Here is a 19,267-nt window from a genome sequence, read left to right on the forward strand (position 1 = left end):
CATATAAATATATGTATGTATATACTTACATAAGCAATTTTAAGCAAATATGAGATAGTATGATCCTCTATGGTTCTTTCAAACATCCTTAAAGTTGTTTATCCCTCTTCTCTCCCTCCCCCCCTCCCAATGTTTCTTGCTTTCTGCTCATCAGGTAAGCATTCCTCCATGTTACCCATGTCTCTCTCATAGCTCCTGCATCTATTATTCTCTTCTGAAGACCCCCATGGTTTCTTTTAACTCTCCTGCTTTCTGCAGTTACTCCAGGTGATATATTCAGAGCTGAAGATACAGAGATGGGTTCTGGAAGTAAGCGAGTATGTGTAGCATTTGTCTTTCTGGGTCTGCGTTACTCCACTCAGTATATTTTCTAGATCCATCATTTACTTTCAAAGTTTAATGTACCACATTTTCATTATCTATGAATCTGTTGAACGGCATTTAGTTCGTGTATATTTTCTAGCTACCATGAATAGAACAGACATGAACATGGCTGAACAAGTATCTGTTGAGTAGAATGTTGAGCCCATTGGGCATGTGCCAAGGAGAGGTATAGATGGATCATATGGTAGATCTACTTTTAGCTTTTAGAAGATTAACCACACTGATTTCCACAAATGCATCAGTTTGCAATTCCACCAATGTGAATGAAAGTTTCTCTTTCCCCATATCCTCGTAAACATATTCACTGGCAGTTTTTAATTTTTTCTTTTTTATTGGATATTTAATGCATTTACATTTCAAATGTTATCCCCTGGCCTGGTTTCCCCCTCTCCCATGCCCTCTCCATCTGCTTCTATGAGGGTGCTCCCCCTCCCACACACCCACTTCCACCTTACTACCCTGGCATTTTCCTACACTGGGGAATAGACAGATACCAGGTACCAAAGTTAAATCAGTATTGAGCAAACCTGTTAAACAGTTTCATAAACTCTAAAGAAATTGAAACACTCATTAAATGTCTTCCAACCAAAAAATGCCTAGGACCAAATGTATTTAGTGCAGAATTCAATCAGACCTTCAAAGAAAACCTAATACCAATACTCTTCAAACTATTCCACTAACTAAAAATAGAAAGAACACTACCAAATTCATTCTATGAAACCACAATTACACTTATACCTAAACCATACAAAGACCAGAGAATTTCAGACCAATTTCCCTTATGAATATTGATGCAAAAATACTCAATAAAATTCTTGCAAACTGAATACAAGAACACTTCAAAACAATCATCCATCATGATCAAGTAGGCTTCATCCCAGGGATGTAGAGATGGTTCAACATACGGAAATCCATCAATGTAATCTACTACATATACAAACTCAAAGAAAAAGAACCACATGATCATCTCATTAGATGCTGAGAAAGCATTTGACAAAAATTCAACACCCCTTCATGTTAAAAGTCTTGGAAACATCAGGAATTTAAGGCCCATAACTAAACATAGTAAAAGCAATATACAGCAAACCAGTAGCCAACATCAAACTAAATGGAGAGAAACTTGAAGCAATCCCACTAAAATCAGGGACTAGACAAGGCTGCCCACTCTCTCCCTACCTATACAACATGGTATTGGAAGGTCTAGCCAGAGCAATTGGACAACAAAAGAAGGTCAAAGGAATACAAATTGGAAAGGAAGAAGTCAAAATACCACTATTTATAGATGATATGATAATATACTTTAGTGACCCCAAAAATTCCACCAGAGAACTCCTAAGCCTGATAAACAACTTCAGTAAAGTGGATGGATACAAAATTTTCTCAAGTAAATCAGCAGCCTTCCTCTTCTCAAAGGAAAAATGGGCTGAAAAAGAAACTGGGAAATGACATCCTTCACAATAGTCACAAATTATATGAAATGTCTTGGTATGATGCTAACCAAGCAAGTGAAAGATCTGAATAAAAAAACTTCAAGTCTCTGAAGAAAGAAATTGAAGAAGACCTCAGAAGATGGAATGATCTCCCAAGCTCATGGATTGATAGGATTAACACTGTAAAATGGCTGTCTTGATGAAAGCTATCTACAGAATCAATGCAATCTTGATGAAAAATTCATCTCAATTCTTCACAGAGATAGAAAGAGCAATTATCAAATTTATGTGGAAAAATCCAGGATATCAAAAAACATTCTCAACAATAAAAGAACTTCTGGGGAAATCACCATCCCTAACCTCAAGGTGTATTGTAGATCAATAGTGAGAAGAACAACATGGTATTGGTACAGAGACAGACTAGTAAAGCAATGGAATAGAATTCAAGACCCAGAAATGAACCCACGCATCTATGGTCACTTGATCTTTGACAAAAAAGCAAAAACCATTCAGTGGGGAAAAAAAGAGCATTTTCAGCAAATGGTGCTGGTTCAACTGGAGGTCAGCATGTAGAATGCAAATTGACCCATTCTTATCTCCTTGTACAAAGCTCAAGTCCAAGTGGATCAAGGACCTCTACATAAAAGAAGATACACTGAAACTAATAGAAGAGATTGTAGGGAAGAGCCTCAACCACATGGGCATAGGGGAAATTTTCCTCAACAGAACACTAATGACATATGCTCTAAGAGGAAGTATTAACAAGTGGGACCTCATAAAATTGCAAAGCTTCTGTAAGGCAAAGGACACCATCAATAGAACAAAGTGGCAACCAACAGACTGGGGAAAGATCTTTACCAATCCTACATCTGATAGAGAACTAATATCTAATATATACAAAGAACTCAAGAAGTACGACTCCAGAGAGTCAAGTAACCCTATTAAAATGGGGGTACAGAGCTAAACAAATTCTCAACTGAGGAATATTGAATTGCTGATAAGCACCTAAAGAAATATTTTTTATCTTGATCACTCTGCCTGAGATAAGATGAAATCTCAAAGTAGTAGAAAAATGAGATTGGACTCATACTTACCACTTTAACAAAAATTAACTGGAAATGCATCAAGGACCTCAATGTAAAACCTAAAATGTTGAAACTGCTATGAGTAAACATTCACACCATTTCAATTGCATTCCCTTAATCGCCAAAATTGAACAATCCTTCTGATATTCCCTAGATATTTTTATTTCTCCTTTTTTGGAAACTGTTCTGATCCATGGCCCATTTTCAAATTGTGTCACTTGTTTTGAGTTGTTTGTGTATTCTAAGTATTAACCCTCTACCAAATGTTTCCCTGGAAAAGATTCTGTCCATCTCTGTGGGGTGTCTGTACTTCTCTCTATTGCTTCCTTATCTGTAGGCGAGATTTTCATTCTACAAGGTCTCTTATGTCAACTATTGTCATTAACTCTTGGGCAAATGGGGTCCTGTTTAGAAAGTTCTTTCCTAAACCTGCACCTTCTGGGATTGCCTGTGTTTTCTTCCAGCAGATTCATTGTTTGAGGTTTCACATTTAGATCTTTGATCCATTTGGAGTTTATTTTCCTAAGGTGATAGATCTAATTTCCTTCTTGCACATGTGGACAACGAGTTTTCTCTGCACCATTTGCTGAAGATGAGATGCTGTTTTTTCCTCCAGTGTGTATTTTTGGCATCTTTGTCAAGTATCAAATGGGTTGTTGTTCCACGTATCCATCTTTCAATTTCCATTTTGTTCCATTGGCTTCATGTCTGTTTTTAAAATAATACTATATTTTTTATCACTATGAATAAAATTGGACCCACAACTATCACCTTCACAAAAATTAACTCCAGATTTTCTAGCTATCACTCCACCTGCCCCCACATAAACCACAGTTGAACATTCAAGTTAGGCCCCCTTTCTCCCTGATTCTATTGCCTACCAAGTCCCCAGAGTCATACCCTTTTCCCTGAGTTAGCTGCCTGGTGTCAGCCTAGCTCTATTGTTTGGCTGCTGCTGCTGCTCAGCTGGCCACCAGCAGACCTTCCCCACAGGGACTATCCAGGTTAGATCTGCCATTCACTGCCCTGAGTCCCCTTAGATATGCCCAGCTACTCTGAGCTGTTTCCTATCACCATGGCCAGACCACTTCCATCAGGCTTGCATCACCAAGGGCCTCCAGGTTAGTCTCTTTCCTCTGTCTCCAATCCTCTGTCCTCCATCCCCCCTGGGTCATTTCCAGCTGCTCTGAGACTTGCACTGCCCCATTGTGTTTCATAATTCTGCCCCAGAAGTCTGCTGCACCAGGGACATCCAGGTACAAGCAGATGGCTTGAAGCCAGCATAAGAACACAATCAACAAAAGCCAGGGCTGTAGGACAACTCCAGAGCACAACTGTCCCACTACAGCAAGACCTGAATATCCTAACACAACTGAAGCACAGGAAAAATGACCTTAAGTTCAAATGTAAAAGATGATAGATACCTTTAAAGAGGAAACAAGTAAATTTCTCAAATAAAAAACAGGAAAATACAATCAAACAGGTGGAGGATTTTAAAGAGGGAATGAATGAATCTCTTAAATAAATACAGGAAAAAAAAGTTAAGAGGTGAAGGATATGAATAGAACTCTTCAAGAATTGAAATGGAAATAGAAGTAATAAATAAAACAGAACCTAAGGGAATCCTGGATTTGGAAAACCTAGGGGAGAGAATAGGAACAACAGACACAAGCATCACTAGTCCAGCTCCTGAGTCCAGATCTAGTAAGACCTCTACGGGTCTCTAGTAGAAAGAGTTACACACACACACACACACACACACACACACACACACACACACACTTCATTTAGTACCTTTTTCTTGTTTGTTTTTCTTTATATTTAATATTTATCAGCAAAATGCTGTGGGACATTTATTTTTCTGATGCTTTATATTTTGTATTCTCTGTGCATTTTTATTTATTTGGGTCTGTCTTGCCTTAATGTAGATGATCTGTAATGCATTCATACTAAGTGTACTGAAAGATCCCACGCAGAGAGACCCTTACTCAAGTCTTGGGAAATCGCGGACCCCAGACACAGAGAGACCATTTTGGATGTAATAAGCAAAGGCGAGGTTTATTACGGAGACCTATTACAGAGATCTCCGGGCCGACACGTATCCCACGCAGGAGACAGAGGTGTTGGCCCCGAAACTCAAAAGTCAGAGGGTTATATAGAGAAGGCTAGGGGGTTTTGGCGTGGTTACATACAATTGGCTCATTCAAACATAGCAGTGAGAACAAAGCAGAAAGAGTACGTGTTAGAAGTCAGGGGCTTATCAGGGTCTGGAGGATGGCCCTGAGTGAGCTGGGGGGAGATGTCTTCCTGCCAGACGTCCCATGAATCAGTCCCATTAACTCAGGCTGGTTCCTGCATTCCTTTTCTTTATGGCTTGTCAGTCCTGCCTGAACAGTGTTTCCTGTGCTTCTTTATCTTTATGGCCTGCTAGTCTTGGCTGCAGGGCTTAGCCCTGGATCTGTGGCCTTTTGGGGTTTATTTTTTTAATTTTTATATTTATAAACCTAGAATTCGTATAATTTTCTTTTCATTCCCGTCTTCTCCTATTAAATAATTCTAATCTTAGAATTTTGATATCAAGTCTTATTTGGTCTCACCAGTTGTCCTAACTGACTGGTACTGTTGTCTCACAACCATCAACCGCACAGCACCCACTCAATTTTTAACAAAAGCAATTAACCTGTTTGTCACGCAGGAGCCAAAAACTAAAACCAAGAAAATTATTAATAATGGCCCAGCTGTAGCAGAGTGTAGGGTAGTCATCCAGGGAGATCTACTAAACTAGCTCTCGAACCATCTCTGATGTGTTTTCCTGTCTGTCTTTTGTCTAACCTTTTTTTAAGTTTATTTATGGAGTCTTTAATTATTCCTGAATGGTCTGTATAGAAGCAACATTTTTCTTTCAGTATAGCACACAGACTCCTTCTTTAAGGAATATCAGGTCTAATCTTTTCTTATTTTGAAGGACTACCTCTGAGAGGGAGGTTAGGTATTCTTGGAGGTCAGCTAAAAAGTCTTTGGCATCAGGATTCTATCTGGACACTATCTAAACCTATACACCAAGGTCATTACTGTCTTTTAGAACTTTTAAACTTATACAGGTAGTGATCCCTGAGGCACAGTCCCAAGAAGTGTTAGGAGTACTAACATATGTAATGTTACATTATTTGTAATAGAAATCAAGCCTATCCCCACACCTATCTCGATGGAACCCAGGACAAACATGACTGAATTTCTCTCTAGGTCCCAGCTCTCAGCCCTAACAGCTAGTACACGGCTGGTGAGGGCTGAGAATTGACGGCTGTCAGGGTGGTCAGCAGCACCAGGTATGGTCCTTTCCAGCGAGGATCGAGTGTCTGGGCTCAGTGTAGCTGCTTCCGACCTGGAACTGATGGGATGTCTCAGGGGTCTCCGGGGCATAGGCTGCTGTCAGCTGTGAGCAGATTTCTTTCTGTATCACCTGTAGGTCTTTTAGCCTGGCACACAAATCATTATTACTATGACATGTTGGTTCAGTAACATCATCTAATACAGTCAGGGGAGCTGAGGCCCCATATAAGATCTCAAAGGGGGTAAGGCTGAATCTGGAAGGGGTATTTCTTGCTCTGAAGAGAGCAAGAGGGAAGGAGTGTCACCCAGTCTGTGCCAGTCTCCATGGTCAATTTGTTTAGGGTCTCTTTTAGAGTTCTGTTTATTTACTCTACCTGTCTTGAACTTTGAGGTCTGTAAATATAATGTAATTTCCAATCGACCTCTAAATATTTGGCCACACCCTGGCTTACCTTGGCAACGAAAGTAGGACCGTTGTCTGACCAGATTACCTTGGGCATTCCAGACCTGGGGAAGATTTCTTTCAGTATCTTCTTGATGATTGCAGAGGCCGTCTCTCGTTTGGTGAGGAAAGCTTCTGTCTATTTCTGAAAAAGTATCTACAAGCACTAGGAGATTATATTTTTCTGGTTTTATCTCAGTGAAGTTTACTTCGACTTTTCGTTAAACTCTCTAGGTCTCTTTGTCCTGTTTGTTTGTTAAGCACTTATTTATTGACGTAATTTATACTTTTTTATTGTCTCTCTTGGCTAAAATCTTAAAGTCTATTATATATATTTTAACTATTTGGACAAACTTCTTATCTCTTAAATGAGTCTATTTTTTTATTTGGCAAAGTGAGTCTTTTCTTTGTTCTCTGGGGAGTATAGCTTCCCCTCAAGTGTGCCATTGTCCTTTATCTTTTAAGCAATTTGGGCCTTTTCTAAGTGAGGCCATCCCTTAGTCTAATCCTAGTTCTCAGTGGCTGTCTCTTGCAGGCCTGTAACCAGGATAGGCTCCTGTATAGCCATTTCCCGAGCCACTTTATCTGTTTTGTCACTGCCCCATGTCACTGAATCTCTTCCCTCCTGTTTTCCTGGGCAATGAATAGTACTCACAGTTGTTGGCTTCATCCGGGCATCCAAGAGATGGCAAAGGCATCTGTGGCGCTGATGTGCTGGGGGGGTAGAGGTTCAGCCATTCTAGATGACATTGTGTTGTCCACCATGGCAGCACCCACTTGTCTCTGACCTTCATTCATGAAGAGAACTGTTCCCATCTGTGGACAAGGTCCTCGGCTTTCAGCAGGGGTCAATCAGCCAGTCGCAGAGGTCTTTCCTCCACCCATGTGCTTCTGTCAGTGTTTGACACTCGTGCTGTGGTGGCTCCAGGTCCGGATTGGGCAGCAAGGTGACCAGATTGTCCCCAACCGGTGGAGAATCTAGTCCATGGCAGCTGACCAGTGGTCCCATCTTTGGACACTCTATCAGCCACTCTATCACAGTTTAAGTCCTGGATTGGGTGATAATTGTTAGTGCCCGGCTGGCAGGAACGGTGTGTTTCAGGCAGAAAAGCACTAAGCCATTCAACTCCCAGCATCAGTTACTGGTGTACTGAGACAGGTCTTAAGCTCCACATACACAGTCTATAGATATGTATACACATGGCCTCATCCAGCCATTTCAGCCCACGCAAGCCAATTTGGAGAGCAATTTTCTCATGAGCAAGGGATGGGGGCAGTCAGGGATGACTATGAACTAGTGGGTTACCCGGCCCACGCCAAGGTCCACTGTTCTTCGGGCAGTCCATAAGTATTGTTCGTTGTCAGTAGCTCCTTGCACTCAAGGTCTTTGGATATTGGCCCACAGGGGGGCATAGGAGCACAGAGCATTGGGTCCCTGTATCCACAAAACAACTGGGCGGGCTTCCCTTCTATCTCTGTGTATAGCCAGCACCAAGAGGCTCTCCAGTGTCCCCTCTTGTTCTTTCTGGGGCAGTCCCTGACCCAATATCCTTTTTCTTCGTATTAGGCACACTGATCTTTAGTCAGGAATTCTCTTCTGTTGCCAGGTACTATCTTCCTAGGTTCCCTAACTACTGTGGCCAGTATATGTTCCTCTCTCGTCTTTTATCTCTCTTTATCTCTCTAACTTCCTCTTCTTTTTGTCTCTTTTTTTTTAGCTTTCTGTTCTTTTTACCTCTTTCTCTGTAACTTGTACTAACTCTCAGCAACTTAACTTAACCCTTTAAATTTTTGTAACTTTTTCTTCATATCCTTTTTTTATCTTAGCCAGATTGGTGGGGCATTTTTTAGCCCCTCAGAGACCCACCCTTGGAGCCTGGCGGCAGACCTGGCACTCCCTACCTTTAGGCGTCTGAAAAGAGCAGGCAGAAGTGAGGGCCTTCCATCCATCTCTGGAACACTTTTTCTGGCCTCTAGTAGGATTTTGTCTTTCCTCGGTGGTAAAGAAGACCTGTAACAGTTACTAACAAGCATCTCAAATGGGATGGTGAGAAAACAAGAGAATCTTGAGAATAGAGGTCCACTGAAGAGGGCAAATAGCATTTAGTCACACAGCTAAGCCAGGAGGCTTTCTTGGGACAAAAAGACCTTGTGTCTGTGAAACAGAAAAGTGAGCAGAGGGGCAGTCTATCTGTTACCGGTTGTCTCTCTGGACTTAGATTTTCCCTTAAGGAGTACCTTCCTTTAGTGCCAGCTCAGTGGCTTTATCACTCAAGAGACCCATCCTCTAAATGGCACTAGGCTTTCAGTAACAACTAATAATAAAAGGATGGAGAGACGGTAGAACCTGAGTGTTAGATACTAAGCAGCTGACAAAAGAATTGTAACCAGTTCACCTGGGGCTTCTTGTCTCTTATATCTAATAAAGAGATTGTTAATACTATAGTACCAACCTTTAATAAAAAAAACTATAGCTCTCTCCATGTCTCTGAATATCAGGACTGTAGTAGTAGTCCTTTACCAAACTGTCTCAGTGGGCTAAGGGCCCATGGAAACGAAAACATTAATCCTGACCTCGGCCACAGCCAAAGCCTGAATTCTAAATTCAAACTGGCAAAACAAAACAAAGTTCTTTACAGTTTGTTGTAGATTCTTTGAAACTATTTTAGGGGCTTCTCTGCCCCCCAACCTGGGACATTTCTACCACAGGGGCAGGAACTGGCTGCTGTGGGGATAGGATCAAAGGCATTCTCCATGCTAATGATGACCAGTGAGAAAAGTAATTTAATGCTGGAGACTGGCTCCTCTCTTGGAATAGGGCCAGCAGATAAGGCAGGCTCCTTAAAGAACTTCTCTTAATGAGCACCCTCTTTCTGTGAGCAAGAGTTGAAGGTCTGGTCACTAAAAGCAGAAATTCCTTTCTTGTTCTTGTTTTTCTTAGAGTCCTCTCCCACCTCACTCTCAGCCTTTTTAGATTATTCTTTATGTAGCATTTTTAACACAGCCTGTCCCTTTTTTATAGCCTGTTGACAGCATTTCTGATCTTTTAGGCAGCTACGCACTAAGTGTCAAACCGGCTGAAACTCCGTCTTTAAGATTCCTTGCTCTCAAGCAAAATTTAAATCCTTTTCTAGCTTATCTCAGCTGTCCACTGTGAGATTCCCAGAGATGGCGAACCAAGGTGTAGTAATTCACTAAGAAATCTCTCTATAGTGTTTCTTTTTACCTTAAGCCTTTTCCTTTTAAACAGCTCCTGAAGAGCCAGAAAAATTGGGTGAGACTTGAGAAGTCCCCATGTTCGCTGTAGCAGCTCCGCAGCTAATTTCGCTCCCCCCTACTGTGTGTTGCGAGCACAAGCACAGATAAAACACTATGTTTTAAAAAATTAACGTTGGCTATCAACCAACACACCACCACTAGAGCGGGGTCCATAAAATTAAGTTTCTTACTCACTATACTTGTTTCATACCGGAGGCCTAATCTGGGGAACTTTTTTATTTACGAGAGGTTTTGTCCTCAAGGTTTTTGTTAATGTCTGTTTACACAACTGTTAACAGCAGCTAGGCTGATCAAGGGGAGTAAAGGGAGGGGCCTCTCTCCTTGGGGAGGAGGCTCAAGAGAGAAAGACAAAACTCCCTGGCAGAAAACAATTTTTCTCAAGCAAATTATTTTTAACTCTTAACTTAAGCACCAAGAGGACCAAGTAAAACTCTTTGACGAACAAAGCAAACAGTTTCATGATTTCAAACACAGTCGTCAGTCCAAGATTTTAAACACAGTCGTCAGTCCAAGATTTTAAACACAGTCGTCAGTCTAAATTTAAAAACGAAACAAAAGCCAAAAAGACACTCGACAATATCACAGAAAACAAACCAGACAAACAATATCAAGACAAAGCATCTTATAACCAATTTTCACAGATGCCTGGTACCTTCAGTACCTGGCCCAAACTGCAGCTTAACCTTAGCTGCTTCTGGGATACCAAACACAGAAACAGAATACAGACAACAGACACTAACACGTATTCTACTTCCACTCTCTAAGCACTGACCAGAGTGAGACTCCACGTCCACTCTCTAAGCACTGACCAGAGTGAGATTCCACTTCCACTCTCTAACTACTGACCAGAGTGAGACTCCACGTCCACTCTCTAAGTACTGACCAGAGTGAGACTTCACCGGTACCGAGACACACACATATACACACACGGCGGAACCAAAACAGACAGACACAGACTGACAAATGCGGCGCCGCTCTCACAGAAACACTCAGACAAACATCCAACTCACCTCCAAGGGGTCTTCGGAGTCTGGGGTAGTCGCGCAGATCCCGGACGAGCCCCCATTATTATGAAAGATCCCACGCAGAGAGACCCTTACTCAAGTCTTGGGAAATCGCGGACCCCAGACACAGAGAGACCATTTTGGATGTAATAAGCAAAGGCGAGGTTTATTACGGAGACCTATTACAGAGATCTCCGGGCCGACACGTATCCCACGCAGGAGACAGAGGTGTTGGCCCCGAAACTCAAAAGTCAGAGGGTTATATAGAGAAGGCTAGGGGGTTTTGGCGTGGTTACATACAATTGGCTCATTCAAACATAGCAGTGAGAACAAAGCAGAAAGAGTACGTGTTAGAAGTCAGGGGCTTATCAGGGTCTGGAGGATGGCCCTGAGTGAGCTGGGGGGAGATGTCTTCCTGCCAGACGTCCCATGAATCAGTCCCATTAACTCAGGCTGGTTCCTGCATTCCTTTTCTTTATGGCTTGTCAGTCCTGCCTGAACAGTGTTTCCTGTGCTTCTTTATCTTTATGGCCTGCTAGTCTTGGCTGCAGGGCTTAGCCCTGGATCTGTGGCCTTTTGGGGTTTATTTTTTTAATTTTTATATTTATAAACCTAGAATTCGTATAATTTTCTTTTCATTCCCGTCTTCTCCTATTAAATAATTCTAATCTTAGAATTTTGATATCAAGTCTTATTTGGTCTCACCAGTTGTCCTAACTGACTGGTACTGTTGTCTCACAACCATCAACCGCACAGCACCCACTCAATTTTTAACAAAAGCAATTAACCTGTTTGTCACGCAGGAGCCAAAAACTAAAACCAAGAAAATTATTAATAATGGCCCAGCTGTAGCAGAGTGTAGGGTAGTCATCCAGGGAGATCTACTAAACTAGCTCTCGAACCATCTCTGATGTGTTTTCCTGTCTGTCTTTTGTCTAACCTTTTTTTAAGTTTATTTATGGAGTCTTTAATTATTCCTGAATGGTCTGTATAGAAGCAACATTTTTCTTTCAGTATAGCACACAGACTCCTTCTTTAAGGAATATCAGGTCTAATCTTTTCTTATTTTGAAGGACTACCTCTGAGAGGGAGGTTAGGTATTCTTGGAGGTCAGCTAAAAAGTCTTTGGCATCAGGATTCTATCTGGACACTATCTAAACCTATACACCAAGGTCATTACTGTCTTTTAGAACTTTTAAACTTATACAGGTAGTGATCCCTGAGGCACAGTCCCAAGAAGTGTTAGGAGTACTAACATATGTAATGTTACATTATTTGTAATAGAAATCAAGCCTATCCCCACACCTATCTCGATGGAACCCAGGACAAACATGACTGAATTTCTCTCTAGGTCCCAGCTCTCAGCCCTAACAGCTAGTACACGGCTGGTGAGGGCTGAGAATTGACGGCTGTCAGGGTGGTCAGCAGCACCAGGTATGGTCCTTTCCAGCGAGGATCGAGTGTCTGGGCTCAGTGTAGCTGCTTCCGACCTGGAACTGATGGGATGTCTCAGGGGTCTCCGGGGCATAGGCTGCTGTCAGCTGTGAGCAGATTTCTTTCTGTATCACCTGTAGGTCTTTTAGCCTGGCACACAAATCATTATTACTATGACATGTTGGTTCAGTAACATCATCTAATACAGTCAGGGGAGCTGAGGCCCCATATAAGATCTCAAAGGGGGTAAGGCTGAATCTGGAAGGGGTATTTCTTGCTCTGAAGAGAGCAAGAGGGAAGGAGTGTCACCCAGTCTGTGCCAGTCTCCATGGTCAATTTGTTTAGGGTCTCTTTTAGAGTTCTGTTTATTTACTCTACCTGTCTTGAACTTTGAGGTCTGTAAATATAATGTAATTTCCAATCGACCTCTAAATATTTGGCCACACCCTGGCTTACCTTGGCAACGAAAGTAGGACCGTTGTCTGACCAGATTACCTTGGGCATTCCAGACCTGGGGAAGATTTCTTTCAGTATCTTCTTGATGATTGCAGAGGCCGTCTCTCGTTTGGTGAGGAAAGCTTCTGTCTATTTCTGAAAAAGTATCTACAAGCACTAGGAGATTATATTTTTCTGGTTTTATCTCAGTGAAGTTTACTTCGACTTTTCGTTAAACTCTCTAGGTCTCTTTGTCCTGTTTGTTTGTTAAGCACTTATTTATTGACGTAATTTATACTTTTTTATTGTCTCTCTTGGCTAAAATCTTAAAGTCTATTATATATATTTTAACTATTTGGACAAACTTCTTATCTCTTAAATGAGTCTATTTTTTTATTTGGCAAAGTGAGTCTTTTCTTTGTTCTCTGGGGAGTATAGCTTCCCCTCAAGTGTGCCATTGTCCTTTATCTTTTAAGCAATTTGGGCCTTTTCTAAGTGAGGCCATCCCTTAGTCTAATCCTAGTTCTCAGTGGCTGTCTCTTGCAGGCCTGTAACCAGGATAGGCTCCTGTATAGCCATTTCCCGAGCCACTTTATCTGTTTTGTCACTGCCCCATGTCACTGAATCTCTTCCCTCCTGTTTTCCTGGGCAATGAATAGTACTCACAGTTGTTGGCTTCATCCGGGCATCCAAGAGATGGCAAAGGCATCTGTGGCGCTGATGTGCTGGGGGGGTAGAGGTTCAGCCATTCTAGATGACATTGTGTTGTCCACCATGGCAGCACCCACTTGTCTCTGACCTTCATTCATGAAGAGAACTGTTCCCATCTGTGGACAAGGTCCTCGGCTTTCAGCAGGGGTCAATCAGCCAGTCGCAGAGGTCTTTCCTCCACCCATGTGCTTCTGTCAGTGTTTGACACTCGTGCTGTGGTGGCTCCAGGTCCGGATTGGGCAGCAAGGTGACCAGATTGTCCCCAACCGGTGGAGAATCTAGTCCATGGCAGCTGACCAGTGGTCCCATCTTTGGACACTCTATCAGCCACTCTATCACAGTTTAAGTCCTGGATTGGGTGATAATTGTTAGTGCCCGGCTGGCAGGAACGGTGTGTTTCAGGCAGAAAAGCACTAAGCCATTCAACTCCCAGCATCAGTTACTGGTGTACTGAGACAGGTCTTAAGCTCCACATACACAGTCTATAGATATGTATACACATGGCCTCATCCAGCCATTTCAGCCCACGCAAGCCAATTTGGAGAGCAATTTTCTCATGAGCAAGGGATGGGGGCAGTCAGGGATGACTATGAACTAGTGGGTTACCCGGCCCACGCCAAGGTCCACTGTTCTTCGGGCAGTCCATAAGTATTGTTCGTTGTCAGTAGCTCCTTGCACTCAAGGTCTTTGGATATTGGCCCACAGGGGGGCATAGGAGCACAGAGCATTGGGTCCCTGTATCCACAAAACAACTGGGCGGGCTTCCCTTCTATCTCTGTGTATAGCCAGCACCAAGAGGCTCTCCAGTGTCCCCTCTTGTTCTTTCTGGGGCAGTCCCTGACCCAATATCCTTTTTCTTCGTATTAGGCACACTGATCTTTAGTCAGGAATTCTCTTCTGTTGCCAGGTACTATCTTCCTAGGTTCCCTAACTACTGTGGCCAGTATATGTTCCTCTCTCGTCTTTTATCTCTCTTTATCTCTCTAACTTCCTCTTCTTTTTGTCTCTTTTTTTTTAGCTTTCTGTTCTTTTTACCTCTTTCTCTGTAACTTGTACTAACTCTCAGCAACTTAACTTAACCCTTTAAATTTTTGTAACTTTTTCTTCATATCCTTTTTTTATCTTAGCCAGATTGGTGGGGCATTTTTTAGCCCCTCAGAGACCCACCCTTGGAGCCTGGCGGCAGACCTGGCACTCCCTACCTTTAGGCGTCTGAAAAGAGCAGGCAGAAGTGAGGGCCTTCCATCCATCTCTGGAACACTTTTTCTGGCCTCTAGTAGGATTTTGTCTTTCCTCGGTGGTAAAGAAGACCTGTAACAGTTACTAACAAGCATCTCAAATGGGATGGTGAGAAAACAAGAGAATCTTGAGAATAGAGGTCCACTGAAGAGGGCAAATAGCATTTAGTCACACAGCTAAGCCAGGAGGCTTTCTTGGGACAAAAAGACCTTGTGTCTGTGAAACAGAAAAGTGAGCAGAGGGGCAGTCTATCTGTTACCGGTTGTCTCTCTGGACTTAGATTTTCCCTTAAGGAGTACCTTCCTTTAGTGCCAGCTCAGTGGCTTTATCACTCAAGAGACCCATCCTCTAAATGGCACTAGGCTTTCAGTAACAACTAATAATAAAAGGATGGAGAGACGGTAGAACCTGAGTGTTAGATACTAAGCAGCTGACAAAAGAATTGTAACCAGTTCACCTGGGGCTTCTTGTCTCTTATATCTAATAAAGAGATTGTTAATACTATAGTACCAACCTTTAATAAAAAAAACTATAGCTCTCTCCATGTCTCTGAATATCAGGACTGTAGTAGTAGTCCTTTACCAAACTGTCTCAGTGGGCTAAGGGCCCATGGAAACGAAAACATTAATCCTGACCTCGGCCACAGCCAAAGCCTGAATTCTAAATTCAAACTGGCAAAACAAAACAAAGTTCTTTACAGTTTGTTGTAGATTCTTTGAAACTATTTTAGGGGCTTCTCTGCCCCCCAACCTGGGACATTTCTACCACAGGGGCAGGAACTGGCTGCTGTGGGGATAGGATCAAAGGCATTCTCCATGCTAATGATGACCAGTGAGAAAAGTAATTTAATGCTGGAGACTGGCTCCTCTCTTGGAATAGGGCCAGCAGATAAGGCAGGCTCCTTAAAGAACTTCTCTTAATGAGCACCCTCTTTCTGTGAGCAAGAGTTGAAGGTCTGGTCACTAAAAGCAGAAATTCCTTTCTTGTTCTTGTTTTTCTTAGAGTCCTCTCCCACCTCACTCTCAGCCTTTTTAGATTATTCTTTATGTAGCATTTTTAACACAGCCTGTCCCTTTTTTATAGCCTGTTGACAGCATTTCTGATCTTTTAGGCAGCTACGCACTAAGTGTCAAACCGGCTGAAACTCCGTCTTTAAGATTCCTTGCTCTCAAGCAAAATTTAAATCCTTTTCTAGCTTATCTCAGCTGTCCACTGTGAGATTCCCAGAGATGGCGAACCAAGGTGTAGTAATTCACTAAGAAATCTCTCTATAGTGTTTCTTTTTACCTTAAGCCTTTTCCTTTTAAACAGCTCCTGAAGAGCCAGAAAAATTGGGTGAGACTTGAGAAGTCCCCATGTTCGCTGTAGCAGCTCCGCAGCTAATTTCGCTCCCCCCTACTGTGTGTTGCGAGCACAAGCACAGATAAAACACTATGTTTTAAAAAATTAACGTTGGCTATCAACCAACACACCACCACTAGAGCGGGGTCCATAAAATTAAGTTTCTTACTCACTATACTTGTTTCATACCGGAGGCCTAATCTGGGGAACTTTTTTATTTACGAGAGGTTTTGTCCTCAAGGTTTTTGTTAATGTCTGTTTACACAACTGTTAACAGCAGCTAGGCTGATCAAGGGGAGTAAAGGGAGGGGCCTCTCTCCTTGGGGAGGAGGCTCAAGAGAGAAAGACAAAACTCCCTGGCAGAAAACAATTTTTCTCAAGCAAATTATTTTTAACTCTTAACTTAAGCACCAAGAGGACCAAGTAAAACTCTTTGACGAACAAAGCAAACAGTTTCATGATTTCAAACACAGTCGTCAGTCCAAGATTTTAAACACAGTCGTCAGTCCAAGATTTTAAACACAGTCGTCAGTCTAAATTTAAAAACGAAACAAAAGCCAAAAAGACACTCGACAATATCACAGAAAACAAACCAGACAAACAATATCAAGACAAAGCATCTTATAACCAATTTTCACAGATGCCTGGTACCTTCAGTACCTGGCCCAAACTGCAGCTTAACCTTAGCTGCTTCTGGGATACCAAACACAGAAACAGAATACAGACAACAGACACTAACACGTATTCTACTTCCACTCTCTAAGCACTGACCAGAGTGAGACTCCACGTCCACTCTCTAAGCACTGACCAGAGTGAGATTCCACTTCCACTCTCTAACTACTGACCAGAGTGAGACTCCACGTCCACTCTCTAAGTACTGACCAGAGTGAGACTTCACCGGTACCGAGACACACACATATACACACACGGCGGAACCAAAACAGACAGACACAGACTGACAAATGCGGCGCCGCTCTCACAGAAACACTCAGACAAACATCCAACTCACCTCCAAGGGGTCTTCGGAGTCTGGGGTAGTCGCGCAGATCCCGGACGAGCCCCCATTATTATGAAAGATCCCACGCAGAGAGACCCTTACTCAAGTCTTGGGAAATCGCGGACCCCAGACACAGAGAGACCATTTTGGATGTAATAAGCAAAGGCGAGGTTTATTACGGAGACCTATTACAGAGATCTCCGGGCCGACACGTATCCCACGCAGGAGACAGAGGTGTTGGCCCCGAAACTCAAAAGTCAGAGGGTTATATAGAGAAGGCTAGGGGGTTTTGGCGTGGTTACATACAATTGGCTCATTCAAACATAGCAGTGAGAACAAAGCAGAAAGAGTACGTGTTAGAAGTCAGGGGCTTATCAGGGTCTGGAGGATGGCCCTGAGTGAGCTGGGGGGAGATGTCTTCCTGCCAGACGTCCCATGAATCAGTCCCATTAACTCAGGCTGGTTCCTGCATTCCTTTTCTTTATGGCTTGTCAGTCCTGCCTGAACAGTGTTTCCTGTGCTTCTTTATCTTTATGGCCTGCTAGTCTTGGCTGCAGGGCTTAGCCCTGGATCTGTGGCCTTTTGGGGTTTATTTTTTTAATTTTTATATTTATAAACCTAGAATTCGTATAATTTTCTTTTCAGTACTACTAAATTTTATTATGGAATTAGTCATAGCTAACCTTAGGCCAAGAGCTAAAAGATGGCACACAAAAGTTCAATCTTGATAGACATGTAACATTTATGTCAAGAAATTAAACCTGCAGTAACACAGCAAGAATGCAAAAACTATGCCCCTCTGTTTATTATGGAAAATATTGACTGTCTACTGTGCAACAGGTTTTATCATGGAAACTTATTCTATTTTATAGCCCTCCACAATTATAGCACAAAAGGTCTCATTTTCTGTACCTAAGTTTATCTGCTATGTGCCAATCCCTGCTCTTATCAATAAGCCAATCATGATCAGTTCCTCGAAGTCCACTGGAAAAATGACAGCTATGAGTTCCTTTTCCCCAGCCTCACCCTTCACAGCTCTTCTGAATCGGCATTCACTGCTGCCATGTGGAGTTTTCTACACAGCCCCAGGTCTGCTACTATAAACATGTTCTCGCCATCCCAAATTCTCATTCTCTGACTCCTTCCTTCTGTCTCTCACCTTATGTTCTATATGTGCACAAAGTTAGAATGGTGGAGTTTGGCTAATAAATTATCCTGTATTGTAACGTCCTCTTTCTTTGCAAGTGGAATACCAAGGTGGGGCTTAGGAGCCATAAAAGGCCTCAACTTTACAATTCTTGTAAGTGTTATAAGTGATACATGTTCAGATAGAACGTTTACCACCTCACACATATTATAGAAATTGAAGGAAAAACATATGAGGTTGCAAAAAAAGCCATGTTAAGTATATCTATAAAATTCTCAAGCAGTGAATTAAAAATTAGTAAAAATTTAGGTACTATTAATTACATGCATATTTGTTGCATACCTGTCCACCTATAAAACTCTTTATTGTGTGAAAATAAAGCTACATACTTTAAAAAAATCCTGTTTCCCCCGATCTTTATGTTGTTGTCATGTATAAGAATTAATTTTTTATCTGGTGTTTTCTAAGTATCACGGCATAGTTCTGTAAAGAAGTCCTGCTGGTGTGACTTGTAAACTGGAAAAGAAGGAGAAGGGATTCATGAACTCAGAAGAGCAGGCCTTGAATTTGTTACCCGTGTTTGTGTCTGAGGAATTTTCACGGTTGATTCTTTATGGAAAGTGGGTACCAGCCAGGCCCCAGTGCACATCAATGTGGAAGGAATCCTTCCTGCTGGACCAGCATGAATCACAGCATCAGCACCTGCCTGATGGTTGATTATCCCGTGTTGAAGACGAGAAAAGTTATGAGCAAATACGACATCAATAGCAGATCATTCGGATTCAATTTATGTTGTGGAGCTTGTTCTGCCTAGAATTCATACTTTCCACTTTCCAGTGAGTGATTCTGAAATATTAATTAGTACTTGTATATGGATTACACAATGTGAAAAACTTCTGTGGAAAGATGACAGACTTAAAATATAGTTCTTTTAGAACAGAGAAAATATGGCTGCTTGAAAAATGACTTTACACCCCTAAGCCATTCATTATTCATTATTTTTATTTCC

General features: G+C 42.1%; 1 long non-coding RNA gene across 1 annotated transcript; it reads right to left on the reverse strand.

The window, feature by feature from the left end:
* Positions 1-4,926: 4,926 nt before the first annotated feature.
* Positions 4,927-17,117, reverse strand: LOC134482113 (uncharacterized). Its single transcript, XR_010058134.1, has 2 exons — positions 10,961-17,117; positions 4,927-6,375 (listed from the first exon to the last, which is right to left on the reverse strand). It is a non-coding gene; the product is annotated as an uncharacterized LOC134482113 (long non-coding RNA).
* Positions 17,118-19,267: the final 2,150 nt, after the last annotated feature.

Source organism: Rattus norvegicus, chromosome 15 (genome assembly GCF_036323735.1).
Source record: "Rattus norvegicus strain BN/NHsdMcwi chromosome 15, GRCr8, whole genome shotgun sequence".
In the NCBI taxonomy this organism is placed as follows: Eukaryota; Metazoa; Chordata; class Mammalia; order Rodentia; family Muridae; genus Rattus; species Rattus norvegicus.